This window comes from Scyliorhinus torazame, chromosome 5 (genome assembly GCF_047496885.1).
Source record: "Scyliorhinus torazame isolate Kashiwa2021f chromosome 5, sScyTor2.1, whole genome shotgun sequence".
Lineage (NCBI taxonomy): Eukaryota > Metazoa > Chordata > Chondrichthyes > Carcharhiniformes > Scyliorhinidae > Scyliorhinus > Scyliorhinus torazame.
In genome coordinates, this window is record NC_092711.1 from 52,780,192 (window position 1) to 52,805,437 (window position 25,246).

Here is a 25,246-nt window from a genome sequence, read left to right on the forward strand (position 1 = left end):
GGCTGGGCCTGCAGCTGTGGATGGTCCCAGTCCCACCTCAGGCAGAGGGGTGGGAGGACAGGAGGCCGGGCCTGCAGCCCTGGATGGTCCCACTCCCACCTCAGGCAGAGGGGTGGGAGGACAGGAGGCCGGGCCTGCAGCCCTGGATGGTCCCACGCCCACCTCAGGCAGAGGGGTGGGAGGACAGGAGGCCGGGCCTGCAACCCTGGATGGTCCCACTCCCACCTCAGGCAGAGGGATGGGAGGACAGGAGGCTGGGCCTGCAGCCCTGGATGGTCCCATTCCCACCTCAGGCAGAGGGGTGGGAGGACAGGAGGCTGGGCCTGCAGCCCTGGATGGTCCCACGCCCACCTCAGGCAGAGGGGTGGGAGGACAGGAGGCTGGGCCTGCCGCCCTGGATGGTCCCAGTCCCACCTCAGGCAGAGGGGTGGGAGGACAGGAGGCTGGGCCTGCCGCCCTGGATGGTCCCAGTCCCAAATCAGGCAGATGGGTGCGAGGACAGGTGGCTGGGCCTGCAGCCATAGGCGGTCCCACTCCCACCTCAGGCAGAGGGGTGGGACGACATGAAGCCGGGCCTGCAGTCCTGGATGGTCTCACTCCCACCTCAGGCAGAGGGGTGGGAGGACAGGAGGCCGGACCTGCATCCCTGGATGGCCCCAGTCCCACCTCAGGCAGAGGTCTGGGAGGACAGGAGGCTGGGTCTGCAGCCCTGGATGGTCCCACTCCCACCTCAGGCAGAGGGGTGGGAGGACAGGAGGCCGGGCTTGCAGCCCTGGATGGTCCCACTCCCACCTCAGGCAGAGGGGTGGGAGGACAGGAGGCTGGGCCTGAAGCCTGGTTGGTCCCACTCTCACCTCAGGCAGAGGGTTTGGAGGACAGGAGGCTGGGCCTGCAGCCTGGATTGTCCCACTCCCACCTCAGGCAGAGGGGTGAGAGGACAGGAGGCCGGGGCTGCAGCCCTGTATGGTCCCACTCCCACCTCAGGCAGACGGGTGAGAGGACAGGAGGCTGGGCCTGCAGCCCCGGATGGTCCCAGTCCACCTCAAGCATTGGGGTTGGAGGACAGGAGGCCGGGCCTGCAGCTCTGGATGGTCCCACCCACCTCAGGCAGAGGGGTGGGGGACAGGAGGCTGGGCCTGCAGCCTGGATGGTCCCAGTCCCACCTCAGGCAGAGGAGTGGGAGGACAGGAGGCCGGGCCTGCAATCCTGGATGATCCCAGTCCCACCTCAGGCAGAGGGGTGAGGGACAGGAGGCTGGGCCGGCATCCCTGGATGGTCCCACCTCAGGAAGAGGGGTGGGAGGACAGGAGGCTGGGCCTGCAGCCCTGGATGGTCCCAGTCCCACCTCAGGCAGAGGGGTGGGAGGACAGGAGGCCGGGCCTGCAGCCCTGGATGGTCCCACTCCCACCTCAGGCAGAGGGGTGGGAGGACAGGAGGCCGGGCCTGCAGCCCTGGATGGTCCCACCTCAGGAAGAGGGGTGGGAGGACAGGAGGCTGGGCCTGCAGCCCTGGATGGTCCCAGTCCCACCTCAGGCAGAGGGGTGGGAGGACAGGAGGCCGGGCCTGCACCCCTGGATGGTCCCACTCCAACCTCAGGCAGAGGGGTGGGAGGACAGGAGGCCGGGCCTGCAGCCCTTGATGGTCCCTGTCCCACCTCAGGCAGAGGGGTGGGAGGACAGGAGGCCGGGCCTGCAGCCCTGGATGGTCCCACTCCCACCTCAGGCAGAGGGGTGGGAGGACAGGAGGCCGTGCCTGCAGCCCTGGATGGTCCCACACCCACCTCAGACAGAGGTGTGGGAGGACAGGAGGCCGGGCCTGCAGCCCTGGATGGTCCCACTCCCACCTCAGGCAGAGGGGTGGGAGGACAGGAGACTGGGCCTGCAGCCCTGGATGGTCCCACTCCCACCTCAGGCAGAGGGGTGGGAGGACAGGAGGCTGGGCCTGCAGCTGTGGATGGTCCCAGTCCCACCTCAGGCAGAGGGGTGGGAGGACAGGAGGCCGGGCCTGCAGCTCTGGATGGTCCCAGTCCCACCTCAGGCAGACGGGTGGGAGGACAGGAGACTGGGCCTGCAGCCCCGGATGGTCCCACTCCCACCTCAGGCAGAGGGGTGGGAGGACAAGAGGCTGGGCCTGCAGCCCTGGATGGTCCCACTCCCACCTCAGGCAGAGGGGCGGGAGGACAGGAGGCTGGGCCTGCAGCCCCAGGCGGTCCCACTCCCACCTCAGGCAGAGGAGTGGGAGGATAGGAGGCCGGGCCTGCAGCCCTGGATGGTCCCACTCCCACCTCAGGCAAAGGGGTGCGAGGACAGGAGGCCGGTCCTGCAGCCCTGGATGGTCCCACTCCCACCTCAGGCAGAGGGGTGAGAGGACAGGAGGCCGGGGCTGCAGCCCTGTATGGTCCCACTCCCACCTCAGGCAGACGGGTGAGAGGACAGGAGGCTGGGCCTGCAGCCCCGGATGGTCCCAGTCCACCTCCAGCATTGGGGTTGGAGGACAGGAGGCCGGGCCTGCAGCTCTGGATGGTCCCACCCACCTCAGGCAGAGGGGTGGGGGACAGGAGGCTGGGCCTGCAGCCTGGATGGTCCCAGTCCCACCTCAGGCAGAGGAGTGGGAGGACAGGAGGCCGGGCCTGCAATCCTGGATGGTCCCAGTCCCACCTCAGGCAGAGGGGTGGGGGACAGGAGGCTGGGCCGGCATCCCTGGATGGTCCCACCTCAGGAAGAGGGGTGGGAGGACAGGAGGCTGGGCCTGCAGCCCTGGATGGTCCCAGTCCCACCTCAGGCAGAGGGGTGGGAGGACAGGAGGCCGGGCCTGCAGCCCTGGATGGTCCCACTCCCACCTCAGGCAGAGGGGTGGGAGGACAGTAGGCCGGGCCTGCAGCCCTGGATGGTCCCACCTCAGGAAGAGGGGTGGGAGGACAGGAGGCTGGGCCTGCAGCCCTGGATGGTCCCAGTCCCACCTCAGGCAGAGGGGTGGGAGGACAGGAGGCCGGGCCTGCAGCCCTGGATGGTCCCACTCCCACCTCAGGCAGAGGGGTGGGAGGACAGGAGGCCGTGCCTGCAGCCCTTGATGGTCCCTGTCCCACCTCAGGCAGAGGGGTGGGAGGACAGGAGGCCGGGCCTGCAGCCCTGGATGGTCCCACTCCCACCTCAGGCAGAGGGGTGGGAGGACAGGAGGCCGTGCCTGCAGCCCTGGATGGTCCCACACCCACCTCAGACAGAGGGTTGGGAGGACAGGAGGCCGGGCCTGCAGCCCTGGATGGTCCCACTCCCACCTCAGGCAGAGGGGTGGGAGGACAGGAGACTGGGCCTGCAGCCCTGGATGGTCCCACTCCCACCTCAGGCAGAGGGGTGTGAGGACAGGAGGCTGGGCCTGCAGCTGTGGATGGTCCCAGTCCCACCTCAGGCAGAGGGGTGGGAGGACAGGAGGCCGGGCCTGCCGCCCTGGATGGTCCCAGTCCCAAATCAGGCAGATGGGTGCGAGGACAGGTGGCTGGGCCTGCAGCCATAGGCGGTCCCACTCCCACCTCAGGCAGAAGGGTGGGACGACATGAAGCCGGGCCTGCAGTCCTGGATGGTCTCACTCCCACCTCAGGCAGAGGGGTGGGAGGACAGGAGGCCAGACCTGCATCCCTGGATGGCCCCAGTCCCACCTCAGGCAGAGGTCTGGGAGGACAGGAGGCTGGGTCTGCAGCCCTGGATGGTCCCACTCCCACCTCAGGCAGAGGGGTGGGAGGACAGGAGGCCGGGCCTGCAGCCCTGGATGGTCCCACTCCCACCTCAGGCAGAGGGGTGGGAGGACAGGAGGCTGGGCCTGCAGCCTGGTTGGTCCCACTCTCACCTCAGGCAGAGGGTTGGGAGGACAGGAGGCTGGGCCTGCAGCTTGGATTGTCACACTCCCACCTCAGGCAGAGGGGTGGAAGGACAGGAGGCCGGGCCTGCAGCCCTGGATGGTCCCACTCCCACCTCAGGCAGAGGGGTGGGAGGAGAGGAGGCTGGGCCTGCAGTCCTGGATGGTCACAGTCCCACCTCAGGCAGAGGGGTGGGAGGACATGAGGGTGGGCCTGCAGCCCTGGGTGGTCACACTCCCACCTCAGGCAGAGGGGTGGGAGGACAGGAGGCCGGGCCTGCAGCCCTGGATGGTCCCACGCCCACCTCAGGCAGAGGGGTGGGAGGACAGGAGGCTGGGCCTGCAGCCCTGGATGGTCCCAGTCCCACCTCAGGCAGAGGGGTGGGAGGACAGGAGGCCGGGCCTGCAGCCCTGGATGGTCCCACTCCCACCTCAGGCAGAGGGGTGGGAGGACAGGAGGCCGGGCCTGCAGCCCTGGATGGTCCCACGCCCACCTCAGGCAGAGGGGTGGGAGGACAGGAGGCTGGGCCTGCAGCCCTGGATGGTCCCAGTCCCACCTCAGGCAGAGGGGTGGGAGGGCAGGAGGCCGGGCGTGCAGCCCTGGATGGTCCCAGTCCCACCTCAGGCAGAGGGGTGATCAAACCGTGATCTTTATCAATGATGAGAAGGCGGAAACAGTGGAAGTTTAAACTGGACAGATATTTCACAGCTGGATTCACACAATACAGACAGCAATGTATCGTAGATTGTGGAAGTGCCACAAATGTTGTCAAATGCAGGACGCGGGGTCCCTCAATGTTTCAATCTTGCTGAGAGACTGTCAGCCCACAGGGACAACATTTCTGTTTAATAGGATTGAAGCACAAGTTCAAATAGTTTCATTTCAAAGTTTAAAATAAGCAGTCATTGCTCTGTGCAGCTTTCGGAATCTGTCAGTGGAATTTACTTCACACAGGCAAGTTTATCAAGTGTATGGGGAACTGATTAGAAGTTTTGATGGAGATATTCCTGCATTATGGAAATGTGTGAGATCTATTTCGGGTTGGGAAATGGATTGAGGATCAAAGGAAGCAGTTGTTTTTTAACTACATTAGACTGAGAGCCTTGAAGTTTCACAACTTCCATGTGCTGTGAGAAAGGATTGATTAACCAAGGCCTGTTATACAAATACTTCAGACAAGTGAATAAGCTACAGGAACATTGAATACACAGACAGAGACAAGCAGACACCTATAATCGGAGCTTAAACTTCACGTTTGAATGTGAAGGGCTGAAATAAACAAGAGTCCACCCTGGGATTCGGTGCAATTTGAGTTCTGCTTTTCCAAAAAATAAAAATAACTATCTGCAATGAAAAATTCCTTCGACAGGACAGAGGGATTTTGACTCTGTATTTAACCCCAGACAGTATTTGTGTTGTGAGTGTTTGATGGGCAGTGGAGATGAAGCTTGACTCTGAAACACTGGAATTCAGTCTCAGGGCTGATTTAATCAAAATGCTTCAGAATAATAATTGATATTGTACATCTCGTGTGTGTCTCAGTGACAGCTCTGAAACTTGTACAGCACAATCTCATCCTGTTTCTGTGTCTCTCTCTCTCTCTCGCTGAAATTAGCTGGTCCATTTCCTAAATTACCACCTTTCAAAAGCGCTCCATTGCCTGTGAAACAGTTTGTGATACCCAAAGGTTATGAAAAGTGCTTCAGAATTATCTGTCCCCAAGCTGCTGTGAGGATGTTCAGGGTCAGTGTGTGACTTGGGTCACACACAGGCCAGATACACCTCTCCAAGTTAAAGGTGGAGAATGGATCTCGCTCCATTTGAAAGATGTATTGACCCAGTCTGTCTGAGTTTGAGTATCTGTGTTTCTGTACACGTGTGTGTGTGTTGGGGGGGGCGGGGGGGGTTATGTGTGGCATTCTTTAGGCGGCACTGGAAGTTACACGGTAGCACAGTGGTTAGCACTGCGGCCTCACAGCTCCAGAGCCCCAGGTCGAATCCCAGCTTGGGTCACAGTCTGTGCGGAGTCTGCACGTTCTCCGCTTGTCCGCGTGGGTTTCTCCCGGGTGCTCCGGTTTCCCCCCTGACGTCCCGAAGGACGTGCTGTTTGGTGAATTGGACATTATGTATTCGCCCTCAGTGTACCCGAACAGGCGCCAGAGTTTGGAGACTAGGGACTTTTCTTAGTAACTTCATTGCAGTCTGTGTGTGTGCCTGTGTGTGTGTGTGTGTGTGTGTCTGTGTGTGTGTGTGTGTGTGTGTGTGTGTATCTGTGTGTCTCAGTTTGACTTTGTTGAGTACTGATTGAAGATAATGAGATAGAAAGTTTGATAGAAAGTTTGGCAGCATTGTAGGTGTAAACAATAATGACAGAGGCAGTGTGAACCCTGAAGAGAGCGCCATACCTAGGCCCACTCCCCTACCCCGTCGCTGTCACCCCACCTAACCTGAACATCTTTAGATACTGTGGGCAATTTGGATTTATCACGGCCAACCCACCTAACCTGCACGTCTTTGGGCGGTGGGAGGAAACCGGAGCACCCGGAGGAAGCCCACGCAGACACGGGGAGGATGTCCAGACTCCGCACAGACAGTGACCCAAGCCGGGAATCGAACCTGGGATCCTGTAGCTGTGAGGCAGCAGTGCTAACCACTGTTCAGTCCCGGCTCTGGGTCACTGTCCGTGTGGAGTTTGCACATTCTCCCTGTGTCTGCGTGTGTTTCACCCCCACAACCCAAAGATGTGCAGGGCAGGTGGATGGGCCACGCTAAGTTGCCCCTGAATTGGAAAAACTGAACAGGGCTCTGAATTTATTATAAAAATCTTTTTATTGCCGTTTCCACAATTCTGTGCATTGCGGCTAGTTTACATTTCTCAGAGAGTGAAAAGGCTTTCTCTTACGTTTCTATCGTTACAAACTGTTGCCGTTCAGTTCGGCGTGTCTGCCCCCCCCCAACCCCCCTTTCCCTAACCCTTCCCCTCTCTCCCCCGCAGACCCTCCGTGATGCCCTTCGGGGCCGACCTGGTGTGTGACCCCCCCTGCTCCTTGTTTACCCCCTTACCCCCCTTTCTTTTCTCCCTCCATCGGTTTCAGCCGTGTTCTTTCAGTGAATTGGGGGGGGGGGTTCCCCCTCCCCATCTCTCTCGGTGGGGGGAGGGGTCCCCCTCTCCATCCCTCTCGGTGGGGGGGGGTCCCCCTCCCCATCTCTCTCGGTGGGGTGAGGGTTCCCCCCTCTCCATCTCTCTCGGTGTGGGGGGATTCCCCCCTCCATCTCTCTCTGTGGGGGGGGGGTTCCCCCCTCTCCATCTCTCTCGGTGGTGGGGCGGGGGTTCACCCCTCTCCATCTCTCTCGGTGGGGGGGGGGTTCCCCCCTCTCCATCTCTCTCGGTGGTGGGGCGGGGGTTCACCCCTCTCCATCTCTCTCGGTGGGGGGGGGTTCCCCCCTCTCCATCTCTCTCGGTGGTGGGGCGGGGGTTCACCCCTCTCCATCTCTCTCGGTGGGGGGGCGGACCCCCTCTCCATCCCTCTCGGTGGGAGGTGGTTCCCCCTCTCCATCTTTCTCGGTGGGGGGGGTTCCCCCCTCTCCATCCATCTCAGTGGGGGGGGGGGTTTCCCCCTCTCCATCCCTCTCGGTGGGAGGTGGTTCCCCCTCTCCATCTTTCTCGGTGGGGGGGGGGTTCCCCCCTCTCCATCCATCTCAGTGGGGGGGGGGGTTTCCCCCTCTCCATCCCTCTCGGTAGGGGGGATCCCCCCTCTCCATCCCTCTCGGTGGGGAGGTGGCTCCCCCTCTCCATCTCTCTCGGTGGGGGTTCCCCCCTCTCCATCCCTCTCGGTGGGGGTGGTGGTTCCCCCACTCCATCTCTCTCGGTGGGGGTGGGGGTTCCCCCCTCTCCATCCCTCCTGGTGGGGGGCTTCCCCCCTCTCCTTCTCACTCGGTGGGGGGCTTCCCCCTCTCCATCCCTCTCGGTGGGGGGGGGGGTCCCCCCCTCTTGATCTCTCTCGGTGGAGGGGGGGTCCCCCTCTCCATCCCTCTCAGTGGGGGTTGGGGTTCCCCCCTCTCCACAACTCTCGGTGGGGGGGGGATTCCCCCCCTCCATCTCTCGGTGTGGGGGGATTCCCCCTCTCCACCTCTCTCGGTGGGGGGGGTTCCCCCCTCTCCAAATCTCTCGGTGGGGTGGGGGTTCCCCCCTCTCCAACCCTCTCGGTGGGGGGGGTCCCCCCTCTCCGTCTCTCTCGGCGGGGGGTCCCCACTCTCCATCACTCTCGGTGGGCGGGGGGTGTTACCCCCTCTCCATCTCTCTCATAGAACATTACGGCGCATTACAGGCCCTTCGGCCCTCGATGTTGCGCCGACCTGTGAAACCACTCTAAAGCCCATCTACACTATTCCCTTATCGTCCATATGTCTATCCAATGACCATTTGAATGCCCTTAGTGTTGGCGAGTCCACTACTGTTGCAGGCAGGGCATTCCACGCCCTTACTACCCTCTGAGTAAAGAACGTACCTCTGACATCTGTCCTATATCTATCTCCCCTCAATTTAAAGCTATGTCCCCTCGTGCTAGACATCACCATCCGAGGAAAAAGGCTCTCACTGTCCACCCTATCCAATCCTCTGATCATCTTGTATGCCTCAATTAAGTCACCTCTTAACCTTCTTCTCTCTATCGAAAACAGCCTCAAGTCCCTCAGCCTTTCCTCATAAGATCTTCCCTCCATACCAGGCAACATTCTGGTAAATCTCCTCTGCACCCTTCCAATGCTGCCACATCCTTCCTATAATGCGGCGACCAGAATTGCATGCAATTCTCCAAATGCGGCCGCACCAGAGTTTTGTACAGCTGCAACATGACCTCATGGCTCCGAAACTCAGACACTCTACCAATAAAAGCTAACACACCGTACGCCTTCTTAACAACCCTCTCAACCTGAGTGGCAACTTTCAGGGATCTATGTATATGCACACCGAGATCTCTCTGCTCATCCACACTGCCAAGAATCTTACCATTAGCCCAGTACTCTGTCTTCCTGTTATTCCTTCCTAAATGAATCACCTCACACTTTTCTGCATTAAACTCCATTTGCCACCTCTCAGACCAGCGCTGCAGCTTATCTATGTCCCTCTGTAACTTGTAACATCCTTCCGCACTGTCCACAACTCCACCGACTTTAGTGTCATCTGCAAATTTACTCACCCATCCTTCTACGCCCTCCTCCAGGTCATTTATAAAAATGACAAATAGCAGTGGACCCAAAACAGATCCTTGTGGTGCACCACTAGTAACTGGACTCCAGTCTGAACACTTCCCATCAACCACCACCCTTTGTCTTCTTCCAGGTAGCCAATTTCTGATCCAAACTGCTAAATCTCCCTGAATCCCATGCTTCCGTATTTTCTGCAGTAGCCTACCGTGGGGAACCTTGTCAAATGCTTTACTGAAATCCATATACACCACATCAACTGCTTTACCCTCATCCACCTATTTCTCACCTTCTCAAAGAACCCTATATGGTTTGTGAGGCGCAACCGACCCTTCACAAAACCGTGTTGACTATGTCTAATCAAATTATTCCTTTCCAGATGATTATGCACCCTATCTCTTATAAACCTTTCCAAGATTTTGCCCACAACAGAAGTTAGGCTGACTGGTCTATATTTACCGGGGTTGTCTCTACTCTCCTTCTTGAACAAGGGGACAACATTTGCTATCCTCCAGTCTTCTGGCACTATTCCTGTTGACAAAGATGACTTAAAGATCAAAGCCAAAGGCTCTGTAATCTCCTCCCTAGCTTCCCAGAGAATCCTAGGATAATTCGTATCCGGCCCAGGGGGCTTATCAATTTTCACCCTTTCCAGAATAGTTAACACCTCCTCCTTATGAACATCAAGCCCTTCTAGTATAGTAGCCTGAATCTCAGTATTCTCCTCGTCAACATTGTATTTTTGCTGTGTGAATAGTGATGAAAAATATTCATATAGCACCTCGCCTATCTCCTCGGACTCCAAGCACAACTTCCCACTACTGTCCTTGACTGGCCCTACTCTTACCCTAGTCATTCTTTTATTCCTGACATATCTATAGAAACCTGACATATCTATAATGAACGGACATCGCGCAACAATCACCAGGCAGGAATGTTCCCTTCCAGTCGGGGAACACTTCAGCAGTCAAGGGCATTCAGCCTCTGATCTCCGGTTAAGCGTTCTCCAAGGCGGCCTTCAGGACCCGCGACAACGCAGAATCGCCGAGCAGAAACTTATAGCCAAGTTCCGCACACATGAGTGCGGCCTCAACCGGGACCTGGGCTTCATGTCGCATTACATTCATCCCCCACTGTCTGGCCTGCGAAATCGTACCAACTGTCCTGGCTTGGTACAATTCACATCTCTTTAACCTGGGGTTACCCCATCTCTGGATCTGTAAAGATTTAATCACCTGCTAATGCTCGCATTCCTAGCATTGTTTGGCATCTTTGAATTTGTCTGTACATATGTTTCTGGAACAGACCTCTTCATTCACCTGAGGAAGGAGCAGCGCTCCGAAAGTTAGTGACATCGAAACAAACCTGTTGGACTTTAACCTGGTGTTGTAAGACTTCGTACTGTGCTCACCCCAGTCCAACGCCGGCATCTCCACATCATATCTATAGAAAGCTTTAGGGTTATCCTTGATCCTACCTGCCAAAGACTTCTCATGTCCCCTCCTGACTCTTCTTAGCTCCCTCTTTAGGTCCTTCCTAGCTAACTTGTAACTCTCGAGCGCCCTTACTGAACCTTCATGTCTCATCTTTACATACGCCTCCTTCCTTCTTCCTCTTGACAAGTGTTTCGACTGCCTTAGTAAATCACGGTTCCCTTGCTCGACCACTTCCTCCCTGCCTGACAGGTACATACTTATCAAGGACACGCAGTAGCTGTTCCTTGAACAAGCTCCACATTTCCATTGTGCCCATCCCCTGCAGTTTTCCTCTCCGTCTCGGTGGGGGGGGGGGGGGGCGGGATCCCCCTCTCCATCTCTCTCGGTGAGGGAGTCCCCCCTCTCCATCTCTCTCGGTGGGGGGTCCCCCCTCTACATCTCTCTCGTTGGGGGGGGGGGGTCCCCCCTCTCCATCTCTCTCGGTGGGGGAGTCCCCCCTCTCCATCTCTCTCGGTGGGGCGTCCCCCCTCTACATCTCTCTCGGTGGAGGGGGGGACCTCCCTCCATCTCTCTCGGCGGGGGGGGGGGGGTCCACCCTCTCCATCTCTCTCGGTGGGTGGGGGGTTCCCGCCTCTCCATCTCTCTCGGTGGGTGGGGGGTTCCCGCCTCTCCATCTCTCTCGCTGGGGGAGTCCCCCCTCTCCATCTCACTCGGTGTGGGGTCCCCTCTCTCCATCTCTCTCGGTGGAGGGGGAGTTCCCCCCTCTCCATCTCTCCCGGTGGGGGGTGGGGTGATTCCACCCTCTCCATCTCTCTCGGTGGAGGGGGAGTTCTCCCATCTCCATCTCTCTCGGCGGGGGGTCCACCCTCTCCATCTCTCTCGGTGGGGGGGGGTCCACCCTCTCCATCTCTCTCGGTGGGGGGGGGGGTCCACCCTCTCCATCTCTCTCGGTGGAGGGGGAGTTCTCCCCTCTCCATCTCTCTCGGCGGGGGGGGGGGGTCCACCCTCTCCATCTCTCTTGGTGGGGGCAGGGTTCCCCCCTCTCCATCTCTCTCGGCGGGGGCGGGGGGGAGGGGGTCCACCCTCTCCATCTCTCTCGGTGGAGGGGGAGTTCCCCCCTCTCCATCTCTCCCGGTGGGGGGGGGGGTTCCACCCTCTCCATCTCTCTCTCGGTGGGGGTGGGGTTCCCCCTTCTCCATCACGCTTTGTGGGGGGTCTCCTTCTCCATCTGTCTCTGTGGGGGGGTTCCCCCTTCTCCATCACGCTTTGTGGGGGGTCTCCTTCTCCATCTCTCTCGGTGGGGGGAGGGGGGTTCCACCCACTCCATCTCTCTCGGTGTGGGGGGGGTTCCCCTTCTCCATCTCTCTCGGTGGGGGGGGGGTTCCCCTTCTCCATCTCTCTCGGTGGGGGGGGGGTTCCCCTTCTCCATCTCTCTCGGTGGGGGGAGGCTGTTCTCCCCTCTCCATCTCTCTCGGTGGGGGGGGGGGGGGGAGGGTGTTCTCCCCTCTCCATCTCTCTCGGTCTCTGCGTCTCTGCGTCTCTCTCTGGGACTCTGCCAAAACAAAATCCACAACCAGCAGTCGGCCATTTTCTGTCAGTTCACGGGAGCCATTTTATGTCAGTTCACGGTGGCCATTTTACATCAGTTCGCGATAGCCATTAGTATGTCAGTTCACAATGGCCATTGTATGTCAGTTCACGGTGGCCATTTTATGTCGGTTCACGGGAGCCATTTTATGACAGTTCACAATAGCCATTTTATGTCAGTTAACAATGGACAGTTCATGTCAGTTCACGGGGGCCTTTTTAGGTCAGGTCGCAATGGCCATTGTATGTCAGTTCAGAATGGACAGTTTATGTCAGTTCACAATGGCCATTTTATGTCAGTTCACGGGGGCCATTTTATGTCAGGTCGCAATGGCCATTTTATGTCAGTTCACAATGGACAGTTTATGTCAGTTCACAATGGCCATTTTATGTCAGTTCACGGGGGCCATTTTATGTCAGGTCGCAAAGGCCATTGTATGTCAGTTCACAATGGACAGTTTATGTCAGTTCACAGGGGCCATTTTTTGTCAGGTCGCAATGGACAGTTTATGTCAGTTCACGGGGGCCATTTTATGTCAGGTCGCAATAACCATTGTATGTCAGTTCAGAATGGACAGTTTATGTCAGTTCATGGGGGCCTTTTTATGTAAGGTCGCAAAGGCCATTGTATGTCAGTTCACGGTAGCCATTTTATGTCAGGTCGCAATGGCCATTTTATGTCAATTCACGGGTGCCATTTTATGTCAGTTCACATTGGCCATTTTATGTCAGTTCACGGGGGCCATTGTATGTCAGTTCACAATGGCCATTTTATGTCAGTTCACGGGGTCAATTTTATGTTAGTTCACAATGGCCATTTTATGTCAGTTCACAATGGCCATTTTATGTCAGATCACGGTGGCCATTGTAAGTCAGTTCACAATGGCCATTTTATGTCAGTTCACAATGGCCATTTTATGTCAGTTCATGGTGGCCATTGTATGTCAGTTCACATTGGCCATTGTATGTCAGTTCACAATGGCCAATTTATGTCAGTTTGCAATGGCCATTTTTTCTCAGTTCACGGTGGCCATTGTATGTCAGTTTGCACTGGCCATTTTATCTCAGTTGCGGTGGCAGTTCATGTTTGGTTCACGGGGGCCATGTTATGTCAGTTCACAGTGGCCATTTTATGTCAGTTCACGGGGTCCATTTTATGTCAGTTCACAATGGCCATTTTATGTCAGTTCACAATGGCCATTTTATGTCAGTTCACAATGGCCATTTTATGTCAGTTCACAATGGCCATTTTATGTCAGTCCACAATGGACAGTTTATGTCAGTTCACGGGGGCCCTTTTATGTCAGTTCACAATGGCCATTGTATGTCAGTTCACAATGGCCATTTTATGTCAGTTTGCAATGGCCATTTTTTCTCAGTTGACGGAGGCCATTTTGTGTCAGTTCACGGTGGCCATTGTATGTGAGTTCACAATGGCCATTTTATGTCAGTTTGCAATGGCTATTTTATCTCAGTTGCGGTGACCAGTTCATGTTTGTTCACGGGGGCCATGTTATGTCAGTTCACGGTGGCCATATTATGTCAGTTCACGGGGGCCATTTTATGTCAGTTCACAATGGCCATTTTATGTGTTCACAGTGGCCATTTTATGTCAGTTCACGGTGGCCATTTTATCTCAGTTCACAGTGGCCATTTTATGTCAGTTCACGGGGGCCATTTTATACAGTCGATGGGGGCCATTTTATGTCAGTACATGGTGGCCATTTTATGTCAGTTCACGGTGGTCATTTTATGTCGGTTGACGGGGGCCATTTTATGTCAGCTCGCAATGGCCATTTTATGTCAGTTCACGATGGCCATTGTATGTCAGTTCATGGCGTCCATTGTATGTCAGTTCACAATGGACAGTTTATGTCAGTTCATGGGGGCCATTGTATGTCAGTTCACAATGGCCATTGTATGTCAGTTCTCAATGGCCATTTTATGTCAGTTCACGGGGGCCTTTTTATGTCAGGTCGCAATGGCCATTTTCTGTCAGTCCACGGTAGCCATTTTATGTCAGGTCGCAATGGCCATTTTATGTCAGTTCACAATGGCCATTTTATGTTAGTTCTCAATGGCCAATTTATGTCAGTTCACAATGGCCATTGTAAGTCAGTTCACAATGGCCATTTTATGTCAGTTCACAATGGCCATTTTATGTCAGTTCATGGTGGCCATTGTATGTCAGTTCACAATGGCCATTTTATCTCAGTTGCGGTTGCCAGTTCATGTTTGGTTCACAGGGGCCATGTTATGTCAGTTCACAGTGGCCATTTTATGTCAGTTCACGGGGTCCATTTTATGTCAGTTCACAATGGCCATTTTATGTCAGTTCACAATGGCCATTTTATGTCAGTTGACAATGGACAGTTTATGTCAGTTCACGGGGGCCCTTTTATGTCAGTTCACAATGGCCATTGTTTGTCAGTTCACAATGGCCATTTTATGTCAGTTTGCAATGGCCATTTTATCTCAGTTGCGGTGGACAGTTCATGTTGGTTCACGGGGGCCATGTTATGTCAGTTCACGAGGGCCATGTTATGTCAGTTCACGGTGGCCATTTTATGTCGGTTGATGGCCATTTTATGTCAGCTCGCAATGGCCATTTTATGTCAGTTCACGGAGGCCATTGTATGTCAGTTCATGGCGTCCATTGTATGTCAGTTCACAATGGACAGTTTATGTCAGTTCACGGGGGCCATTGTATGTCAGTTCACAGTGGCCATTGTATGTCAGTTCTCAATGGCCATTTTATGTCAGTTCACAGTGGCCATTTTATGTCAATTCACGGTAGCCATTGTATATCAGTTCACAATGGCCATTTTATGTCAGTTCATGGAGGCCATTGTATGTCGGTTCACAATGGCCATTTTATGTCAGTTCACGGGGTCCATTTAATGTCAGTTCACGGTGGCCATTTTATGTCAGTTCACAATGGCCATTTTATGTCAGTTCACAGTGGCCATTGTATGTCAGTTCACAATAGTCATTTTATGTCTGTTCACAATGGCCATTTTATGTCTGTTCACAATGGCCATTTTATGTCAGTTCATGGTGGCCATTTTATGTCAGTTCACCATGGCCATTGTATGTCAGTTCACAATGGCCATTTTACGTCAGGTTGCAATGGCCATTTTATCTCAGTTGACGGTGGCCATTTTATGTCAGTTCACGGTGGCCATTGTATGTCAGATCACAATGGCCATTTTATGTCAGTTTGCAATGGCCATTTAATCTCAGTTGCGGTTGCCAGTTCATGTTGGTTCACGGGGGCCATTTTATGTCAGTTCACGGTGGCCATTTTATGTCAGTTCACGGGGGCCATTTTATGTCAGTTCATGGTGGCCATTTTATCTCAGTTCACAGTGGCCATTTTATGTCAGTTCACGGGGGGCATTTTAATCAGTCGAAGGGGCCATTTAATGTCAGTACACGGTGGCCATTTCATGTCTGTTCATGGTGGTCATTTTATGTCGTTTGAAGGTAACCATTTTATTTCAATCGCAATGGCCATTTTATGTAAGTTCACGGTGGCCATTGTATGTCAGTTCACGGACGCCATTTTATGTCAGGTCACGGTGGCTATTTTATGTGAGCTCACGGCAGCCATTTTATGTTAATCAACGGTGGCCATTTTATGTCAGTTCACGGCAGCCATTTTATGTTAGTTCACAGTGGTCATTTAATGTCGGTTGAAGGGGTCCATTTTATGTCAGTTCACGGTGGCCATTTTAAGTCAGTTCACGGTGGCCATTTTATGTCAGTTCACGTTGGCCATTATATGTCAGTTCACGGTGGCCATTTTATGTCAGCCTGCACTGCCAGTGCTCCCACAACACACCAGCACTGTGGTCATTATATGTCAGTTCACGGTGGCCATTTTACGTCAGTTCACGGCAGCCTTTTTATGTCAGTACACGGCAAGCATTTCTGGCAATTTTCAGCCATCCCACAGCCAGCACTGCCAGTGCTCCCCACACAGCCAGCACTGTCAGCGCTCCCCCACACAGCCAGCACTGTCAGTGCTCCCCCCACACAGCCAGCACTGTCAGTGCTCCCCCACAGACAGCACTGTCAGTGCTCCCCCCACACAGCCAGCACTGTCAGTGCTCCCCCACAGCCAGCACTGTCAGTGCTCCCCCCACACAGCCAGCACTGTCAGTGCTCCCCCACAGACAGCACTGTCAGTGCTCCCCCACACAGCCAGCACTGCCAGTGCTCCCCCACACAGCCAGCACTGTCAGCGCTCCCCCAAACAGCCAGCACTGTCATTGCTCCCCCCACACAGCCAGCACTGTCTGTGCTCCCCCACACAGCCAGCACTGTCAGTGCTCCCACCACACAGCCAGCACTGTCCGTGCTCCCAACACACAGCCAGAACTGTCAGTGCTCCCCCACACAGCCAGCACTGTCAGTGCTCTCCCCACACAGCCAGCACTGTCAGTGCTCCCCACACACAGCCAGCACTGTCAGTACTCCCCCACACAGCTAGCACTGTCAGTGCTCCCCCACACAGCCAGCACTGTCAGTGCTCCCCCACACAGCCAGCACTGCCAGTGCTCCCCACACAGCCAGCACTGCCAGTGGTCCACCCACACAGCCAGCACTGTCAGTGCTCCCCCACACAGCCAACACTGACAGTGCTCCCCCCACACAGCCAGCACTCTCACTGCTCCCACCCCACACAGCCAGCACTGTCAGTGCTCCCACCACACAGCCAGCGCTGTCAGTGCTCCCCCACACAGTCAGCACTGTCAATGCTCCCCCACAAGGCCAGCACTGTCAGTGCTCCCACCACACAGCCAGCACTGTCAGTGCTCCCACCACACAGCCAGCACTGTCAGTGCTCCTACCACACAGCCTGCACTGTCAGTGCTCCCACAACACAGCCAGCACTGTCAGTGCTAAACTCACACAGCCAGCACTGTCAGAGCTCCCCCCACACAGCCAGCAATGTCAGTGCTCCCACCACACAGCCAGCACTGTCAGTGCTCCCACCACACAGCCAGCACTGTCAGTGCTCCCCTACACAGCCAACACTGTCAGTGCTCCCCACACAGCCAGCACTGCCAGTGCTCCCCACAGAGCCAGCACCGTCAGTGCTCCCACCACACAGCCATCACTGTCACTGCTCCCCCACGCAGCCAGCACTGTCAGTGCTCCCCCACACAGCCAGCACTGTCAGTGCTCCCACCACAGAGCCAGCACTGTCAGTGCTCCCACACGCAGCCAGCACTGTCAGTGCTCCCACCACACAGCCAGCACTGTCAGTGCACCCCCTACACAGCCAGCACTGTCAGTGCACCCCCCACACAGCCAGCACTGTCAGTGCTCCCACCACACAGCCAACACTGTCAGTGCACCCCCCACACAGCCAGCACTGTCAGTGCTCTCCCCACACAGCCAGCCCTGTCAGTGCACCCCCCACACAGCCAGCACTGTCAGTGCTCCCACCACACAGCCAGCACTGTAAGTGCTCCCCCACACAGCCAGCACTGTCAGTGCTCCCACCAAACAGCCAGTACTGTCAGTGCTCCCACCACACAGCCAGCACTGTCACTGCTCCCCCACACAGCCAGCACTGTCAGTGCTCCCCAACGCAGCCAGCACTGTCAGTGCTCCCCCGACACAGCCAGCACTGTCAGTGCTCCCACACGCAGCCAGCACTGTCAGTGCTCCCAACACACAGCCAGCACTGTCAGTGCACCCCCCACACAGCCAGCACTGTCAGTGCTCCCACCACACAGCCAACACTGTCAGTGCACCCCCCACACAGCCAGCACTGTCAGTGCTCTCCCCACACAGCCAGCCCTGTCAGTGCACCCCCCACACAGCCAGCACTGTCAGTGCTCCCACCACACAGCCAGCACTGTAAGTGCTCCCCCACACAGCCAGCACTGTCAGTGCTCCCACCAAACAGCCAGTACTGTCAGTGCTCCCACCACACAGCCAGCACTGTCACTGCTCCCCCACACAGCCAGCACTGTCAGTGCTCCCCAACGCAGCCAGCACTGTCAGTGCTCCCCCACACAGCCAGCACTGTCAGTGCTCCCCCACACAGCCAGCACTGTCAGTGCTCCCACCACACAGCCAGCACTTTCAGTGCTCCCCCACACACAGCCAGCACTGTCGGTGCTCCCACCACACAGCCAGCACGGACAGTGCTCCCCTCACACAGCCAGCACTGTCAGTGCTCCCCACACAGGCAGCACTGTCAGTGCTCCCCCACACAGCCAGCACTGTCAGTGCTCCCCCCACACAGCCAGCACTGTCGGTGCTCCCACCACACAGCCAGCGCGGACAGTGCTCCCCCCACACAGCCAGCACTGTCAGTGCTCCCACCACACAGCCAGCGCTGTCAGTGCTCCCCCCACACAGCCAGCACTGTCAGTGCTCCCACCACACAGCCAGCACTGTCAGTACTCCACCCACACAGCCAGCACTGCCAGTGCTCCCCCCACACAGCCAACACTGTCAGTGCACCCCACACAGCCAGCACTGACAGTGCTCCCCCCCACACAGCCAGCACTCTCACTGCTCCCACCCCACACAGCCAGCACTGTCAGTGCTCCCACAACACAGCCAGCACTGTCAGTGCTCCCGCACACAGCCACGCTTTCAGTGCTAAACTCACACAGCCAGCACTGCCAGTGCTCCCGCCACACAGCCAGCGCTGTCAGTGCTCCCCCACACAGTCAGCACTGTCAATGCTCCCCCACACAGCCAGCACTGTCAGTGCTCCCACCACACAGCCAGCACTGTCAGTGCTCCCGCCACACAGCCAGCACTGTCAGTGCTCCCCCCACACAGCCAGCACTGCCAGTGCTCCCACCACACAGCCAGCACTGTCAGTGCTCCGCCCACACAGCCAGCACTATCAGTGCTCCCCCCACACAGCCAGCACTGACAGTGCTCCCACCACACAGCCAGCACTGTCAGTGCTCCCACACACACAGCCAGCACTGTCAGTGCTCCCACCACGCAGCCAGCACTGGCTGTGCTCCCACCACACGGCCAGCACTGTCTGTGCTCCCACCACACAGCCAGCACTCTCACTGCTCCCACCCCACACAGCCAGCACTGTCAGTGCTCCCACCACACAGCCAGCGCTGTCAGTGCTCCCCCACACAGTCAGCACTGTCAATGCTCCCCCACAAGGCCAGCACTGTCAGTGCTCCCACCACACAGCCAGCACTGTCAGTGCTCCCACCACACAGCCAGCACTGTCAGTGCTCCTACCACACAGCCTGCACTGTCAGTGCTCCCACAACACAGCCAGCACTGTCAGTGCTAAACTCACACAGCCAGCACTGTCAGAGCTCCCCCCACACAGCCAGCAATGTCAGTGCTCCCACCACACAGCCAGCACTGTCAGTGCTCCCACCACACAGCCAGCACTGTCAGTGCTCCCCTACACAGCCAACACTGTCAGTGCTCCCCCACACAGCCAGCACTGCCAGTGCTCCCCACAGAGCCAGCACCGTCAGTGCTCCCACCACACAGCCATCACTGTCACTGCTCCCCCACGCAGCCAGCACTGTCAGTGCTCCCCCCACACAGCCAGCACTGTCAGTGCTCCCACCACAGAGCCAGCACTGTCAGTGCTCCCACACGCAGCCAGCACTGTCAGTGCTCCCACCACACAGCCAGCACTGTCAGTGCACCCCCTACACAGCCAGCACTGTCAGTGCACCCCCCACACAGCCAGCACTGTCAGTGCTCCCACCACACAGCCAACACTGTCAGTGCACCCCCCACACAGCCAGCACTGTCAGTGCTCTCCCCACACAGCCAGCCCTGTCAGTGCACCCCCCACATAGCCAGCACTGTCAGTGCTCCCACCACACAGCCAGCACTGTAAGTGCTCCCCCACACAGCCAGCACTGTCAGTGCTCCCACCAAACAGCCAGTACTGTCAGTGCTCCCACCACACAGCCAGCACTGTCACTGCTCCCCCACACAGCCAGCACTGTCAGTGCTCCCCAACGCAGCCAGCACTGTCAGTGCTCCCCCCACACAGCCAGCACTGTCAGTGCTCCCACACGCAGCCAGCACTGTCAGTGCTCCCACCACATAGCCAGCACTGTCAGTGCACCCCCCACACAGCCAGCACTGTCAGTGCTCCCACCACACAGCCATCACTGTCAGTGCACCCCCCACACAGCCAGCACTGTCAGTGCTCTCCCCACACAGCCAGCCCTGTCAGTGCACCCCCCACACAGCCAGCACTGTCAGTGCTCCCACCACACAGCCAGCACTGTAAGTGCTCCCCCACACAGCAAGCACTGTCAGTGCTCCCACCAAACAGCCAGTACTGTCAGTGCTCCCACCACACAGCCAGCACTGTCACTGCTCCCCCACACAGCCAGCACTGTCAGTGCTCCCCAACGCAGCCAGCACTGTCAGTGCTCCCCCCACACAGCCAGCACTGTCAGTGCTCCCCCACACAGCCAGCACTGTCAGTGCTCCCACCACACAGCCAGCACTTTCAGTGCTCCCCCACACACAGCCAGCACTGTCGGTGCTCCCACCACACAGCCAGCACGGACAGTGCTCCCCCCACACAGCCAGCACTGTCAGTGCTCCCCACACAGGCAGCACTGTCAGTGCTCCCCCACACAGCCAGCACTGTCAGTGCTCCCCCCACACAGCCAGCACTGTCGGTGCTCCCACCACACAGCCAGCGCGGACAGTGCTCCCCCCACACAGCCAGCACTGTCAGTGCTCCCACCACACAGCCAGCGCTGTCAGTGCTCCCCCACACAGTCAGCACTGTCAATGCTCCCCCACAAGGCCAGCACTGTCAGTGCTCCCACCACACAGCCAGCACTGTCAGTGCTCCCACCACACAGCCAGCACTGTCAGTGCTCCTACCACACAGCCTGCACTGTCAGTGCTCCCACAACACAGCCAGCACTGTCAGTGCTAAACTCACACAGCCAGCACTGTCAGAGCTCCCCCCACACAGCCAGCAATGTCAGTGCTCCCACCACACAGCCAGCACTGTCAGTGCTCCCACCACACAGCCAGCACTGTCAGTGCTCCCCTACACAGCCAACACTGTCAGTGCTCCCCCACACAGCCAGCACTGCCAGTGCTCCCCACAGAGCCAGCACCGTCAGTGCTCCCACCACACAGCCATCACTGTCACTGCTCCCCCACGCAGCCAGCACTGTCAGTGCTCCCCCACACAGCCAGCACTGTCAGTGCTCCCACCACAGAGCCAGCACTGTCAGTGCTCCCACACGCAGCCAGCACTGTCAGTGCTCCCACCACACAGCCAGCACTGTCAGTGCACCCCCTACACAGCCAGCACTGTCAGTGCACCCCCCACACAGCCAGCACTGTCAGTGCTCCCACCACACAGCCAACACTGTCAGTGCACCCCCCACACAGCCAGCACTGTCAGTGCTCTCCCCACACAGCCAGCCCTGTCAGTGCACCCCCCACACAGCCAGCACTGTCAGTGCTCCCACCACACAGCCAGCACTGTAAGTGCTCCCCCACACAGCCAGCACTGTCAGTGCTCCCACCAAACAGCCAGTACTGTCAGTGCTCCCACCACACAGCCAGCACTGTCACTGCTCCCCCACACAGCCAGCACTGTCAGTGCTCCCCAACGCAGCCAGCACTGTCAGTGCTCCCCCCACACAGCCAGCACTGTCAGTGCTCCCACACGCAGCCAGCACTGTCAGTGCTCCCACCACACAGCCAGCACTGTCAGTGCACCCCCCACACAGCCAGCACTGTCAGTGCTCCCACCACACAGCCAACACTGTCAGTGCACCCCCCACACAGCCAGCACTGTCAGTGCTCTCCCCACACAGCCAGCCCTGTCAGTGCACCCCCCACACAGCCAGCACTGTCAGTGCTCCCACCACACAGCCAGCACTGTAAGTGCTCCCCCACACAGCCAGCACTGTCAGTGCTCCCACCAAACAGCCAGCACTGTCAGTGCTCCCACCACACAGCCAGCACTGTCACTGCTCCCCCACACAGCCAGCACTGTCAGTGCTCCCCAACGCAGCCAGCACTGTCAGTGCTCCCCCCACACAGCCAGCACTGTCAGTGCTCCCCCACACAGCCAGCACTGTCAGTGCTCCCACCACACAGCCAGCACTTTCAGTGCTCCCCCACACACAGCCAGCACTGTCGGTGCTCCCACCACACAGCCAGCACGGACAGTGCTCCCCTCACACAGCCAGCACTGTCAGTGCTCCCCACACAGGCAGCACTGTCAGTGCTCCCCCACACAGCCAGCACTGTCAGTGCTCCCCCCACACAGCCAGCACTGTCGGTGCTCCCACCACACAGCCAGCGCGGACAGTGCTCCCCCCACACAGCCAGCACTGTCAGTGCTCCCACCACACAGCCAGCGCTGTCAGTGCTCCCCCCACACAGCCAGCACTGTCAGTGCTCCCACCACACAGCCAGCACTGTCAGTACTCCACCCACACAGCCAGCACTGCCAGTGCTCCCCCCACACAGCCAACACTGTCAGTGCACCCCACACAGCCAGCACTGACAGTGCTCCCCCCACACAGCCAGCACTCTCACTGCTCCCACCCCACACAGCCAGCACTGTCAGTGCTCCCACAACACAGCCAGCACTGTCAGTGCTCCAGCACACAGCCACGCTATCAGTGCTAAACTCACACAGCCAGCACTGCCAGTGCTCCCGCCACACAGCCAGCGCTGTCAGTGCTCCCCCACACAGTCAGCACTGTCAATGCTCCCCCACACAGCCAGCACTGTCAGTGCTCCCACCACACAGCCAGCACTGTCAGTGCTCCCGCCACACAGCCAGCACTGTCAGTGCTCCCCCCACACAGCCAGCACTGCCAGTGCTCCCACCACACAGCCAGCACTGTCAGTGCTCCGCCCACACAGCCAGCACTATCAGTGCTCCCCCCACACAGCCAGCACTGACAGTGCTCCCACCACACAGCCAGCACTGTCAGTGCTCCCACACACACAGCCAGCACTGTCAGTGCTCCCACCACGCAGCCAGCACTGGCTGTGCTCCCACCACACGGCCAGCACTGTCTGTGCTCCCACCACACAGCCAGCACTCTCACTGCTCCCACCCCACACAGCCAGCACTGTCAGTGCTCCCACCACACAGCCAGCGCTGTCAGTGCTCCCCCACACAGTCAGCACTGTCAATGCTCCCCCACAAGGCCAGCACTGTCAGTGCTCCCACCACACAGCCAGCACTGTCAGTGCTCCCACCACACAGCCAGCACTGTCAGTGCTCCTACCACACAGCCTGCACTGTCAGTGCTCCCACAACACAGCCAGCACTGTCAGTGCTAAACTCACACAGCCAGCACTGTCAGAGCTCCCCCCACACAGCCAGCAATGTCAGTGCTCCCACCACACAGCCAGCACTGTCAGTGCTCCCACCACACAGCCAGCACTGTCAGTGCTCCCCTACACAGCCAACACTGTCAGTGCTCCCCCACACAGCCAGCACTGCCAGTGCTCCCCACAGAGCCAGCACCGTCAGTGCTCCCACCACACAGCCATCACTGTCACTGCTCCCCCACGCAGCCAGCACTGTCAGTGCTCCCCCCACACAGCCAGCACTGTCAGTGCTCCCACCACAGAGCCAGCACTGTCAGTGCTCCCACACGCAGCCAGCACTGTCAGTGCTCCCACCACACAGCCAGCACTGTCAGTGCACCCCCTACACAGCCAGCACTGTCAGTGCACCCCCCACACAGCCAGCACTGTCAGTGCTCCCACCACACAGCCAACACTGTCAGTGCACCCCCCACACAGCCAGCACTGTCAGTGCTCTCCCCACACAGCCAGCCCTGTCAGTGCACCCCCCACACAGCCAGCACTGTCAGTGCTCCCACCACACAGCCAGCACTGTAAGTGCTCCCCCACACAGCCAGCACTGTCAGTGCTCCCACCAAACAGCCAGTACTGTCAGTGCTCCCACCACACAGCCAGCACTGTCACTGCTCCCCACACAGCCAGCACTGTCAGTGCTCCCCAACGCAGCCAGCACTGTCAGTGCTCCCCCCACACAGCCAGCACTGTCAGTGCTCCCAAACGCAGCCAGCACTGTCAGTGCTCCCACCACACAGCCAGCACTGTCAGTGCACCCCCCACACAGCCAGCACTGTCAGTGCTCCCACCACACAGCCAACACTGTCAGTGCACCCCCCACACAGCCAGCACTGTCAGTGCTCTCCCCACACAGCCAGCCCTGTCAGTGCACCCCCCACACAGCCAGCACTGTCAGTGCTCCCACCACACAGCCAGCACTGTAAGTGCTCCCCCACACAGCCAGCACTGTCAGTGCTCCCACCAAACAGCCAGTACTGTCAGTGCTCCCACCACACAGCCAGCACTGTCACTGCTCCACCACACAGCCAGCACTGTCAGTGCTCCCCAACGCAGCCAGCACTGTCAGTGCTCCCCCCACACAGCCAGCACTGTCAGTGCTCCCCCACACAGCCAGCACTGTCAGTGCTCCCACCACACAGCCAGCTCTTTCAGTGCTCCCCCACACACAGCCAGCACTGTCGGTGCTCCCACCACACAGCCAGCACGGACAGTGCTCCCCCCACACAGCCAGCACTGTCAGTGCTCCCCACACAGGCAGCACTGTCAGTGCTCCCCCCACACAGCCAGCACTGTCGGTGCTCCCACCACACAGCCAGCGCGGACAGTGCTCCCCCCACACAGCCAGCACTGTCAGTGCTCCCACCACACAGCCAGCGCTGTCAGTGCTCCCCCCACACAGCCAGCACTGTCAGTGCTCCCACCACACAGCCAGCACTGTCAGTACTCCACCCACACAGCCAGCACTGCCAGTGCTCCCCCCACACAGCCAACACTGTCAGTGCACCCCACACAGCCAGCACTGACAGTGCTCCCCCCACACAGCCAGCACTCTCACTGCTCCCACCCCACACAGCCAGCACTGTCAGTGCTCCCACAACACAGCCAGCACTGTCAGTGCTCCCGCACACAGCCACGCTATCAGTGCTAAACTCACACAGCCAGCACTGCCAGTGCTCCCGCCACACAGCCAGCGCTGTCAGTGCTCCCCCACACAGTCAGCACTGTCAATGCTCCCCCACACAGCCAGCACTGTCAGTGCTCCCACCACACAGCCAGCACTGTCAGTGCTCCCGCCACACAGCCA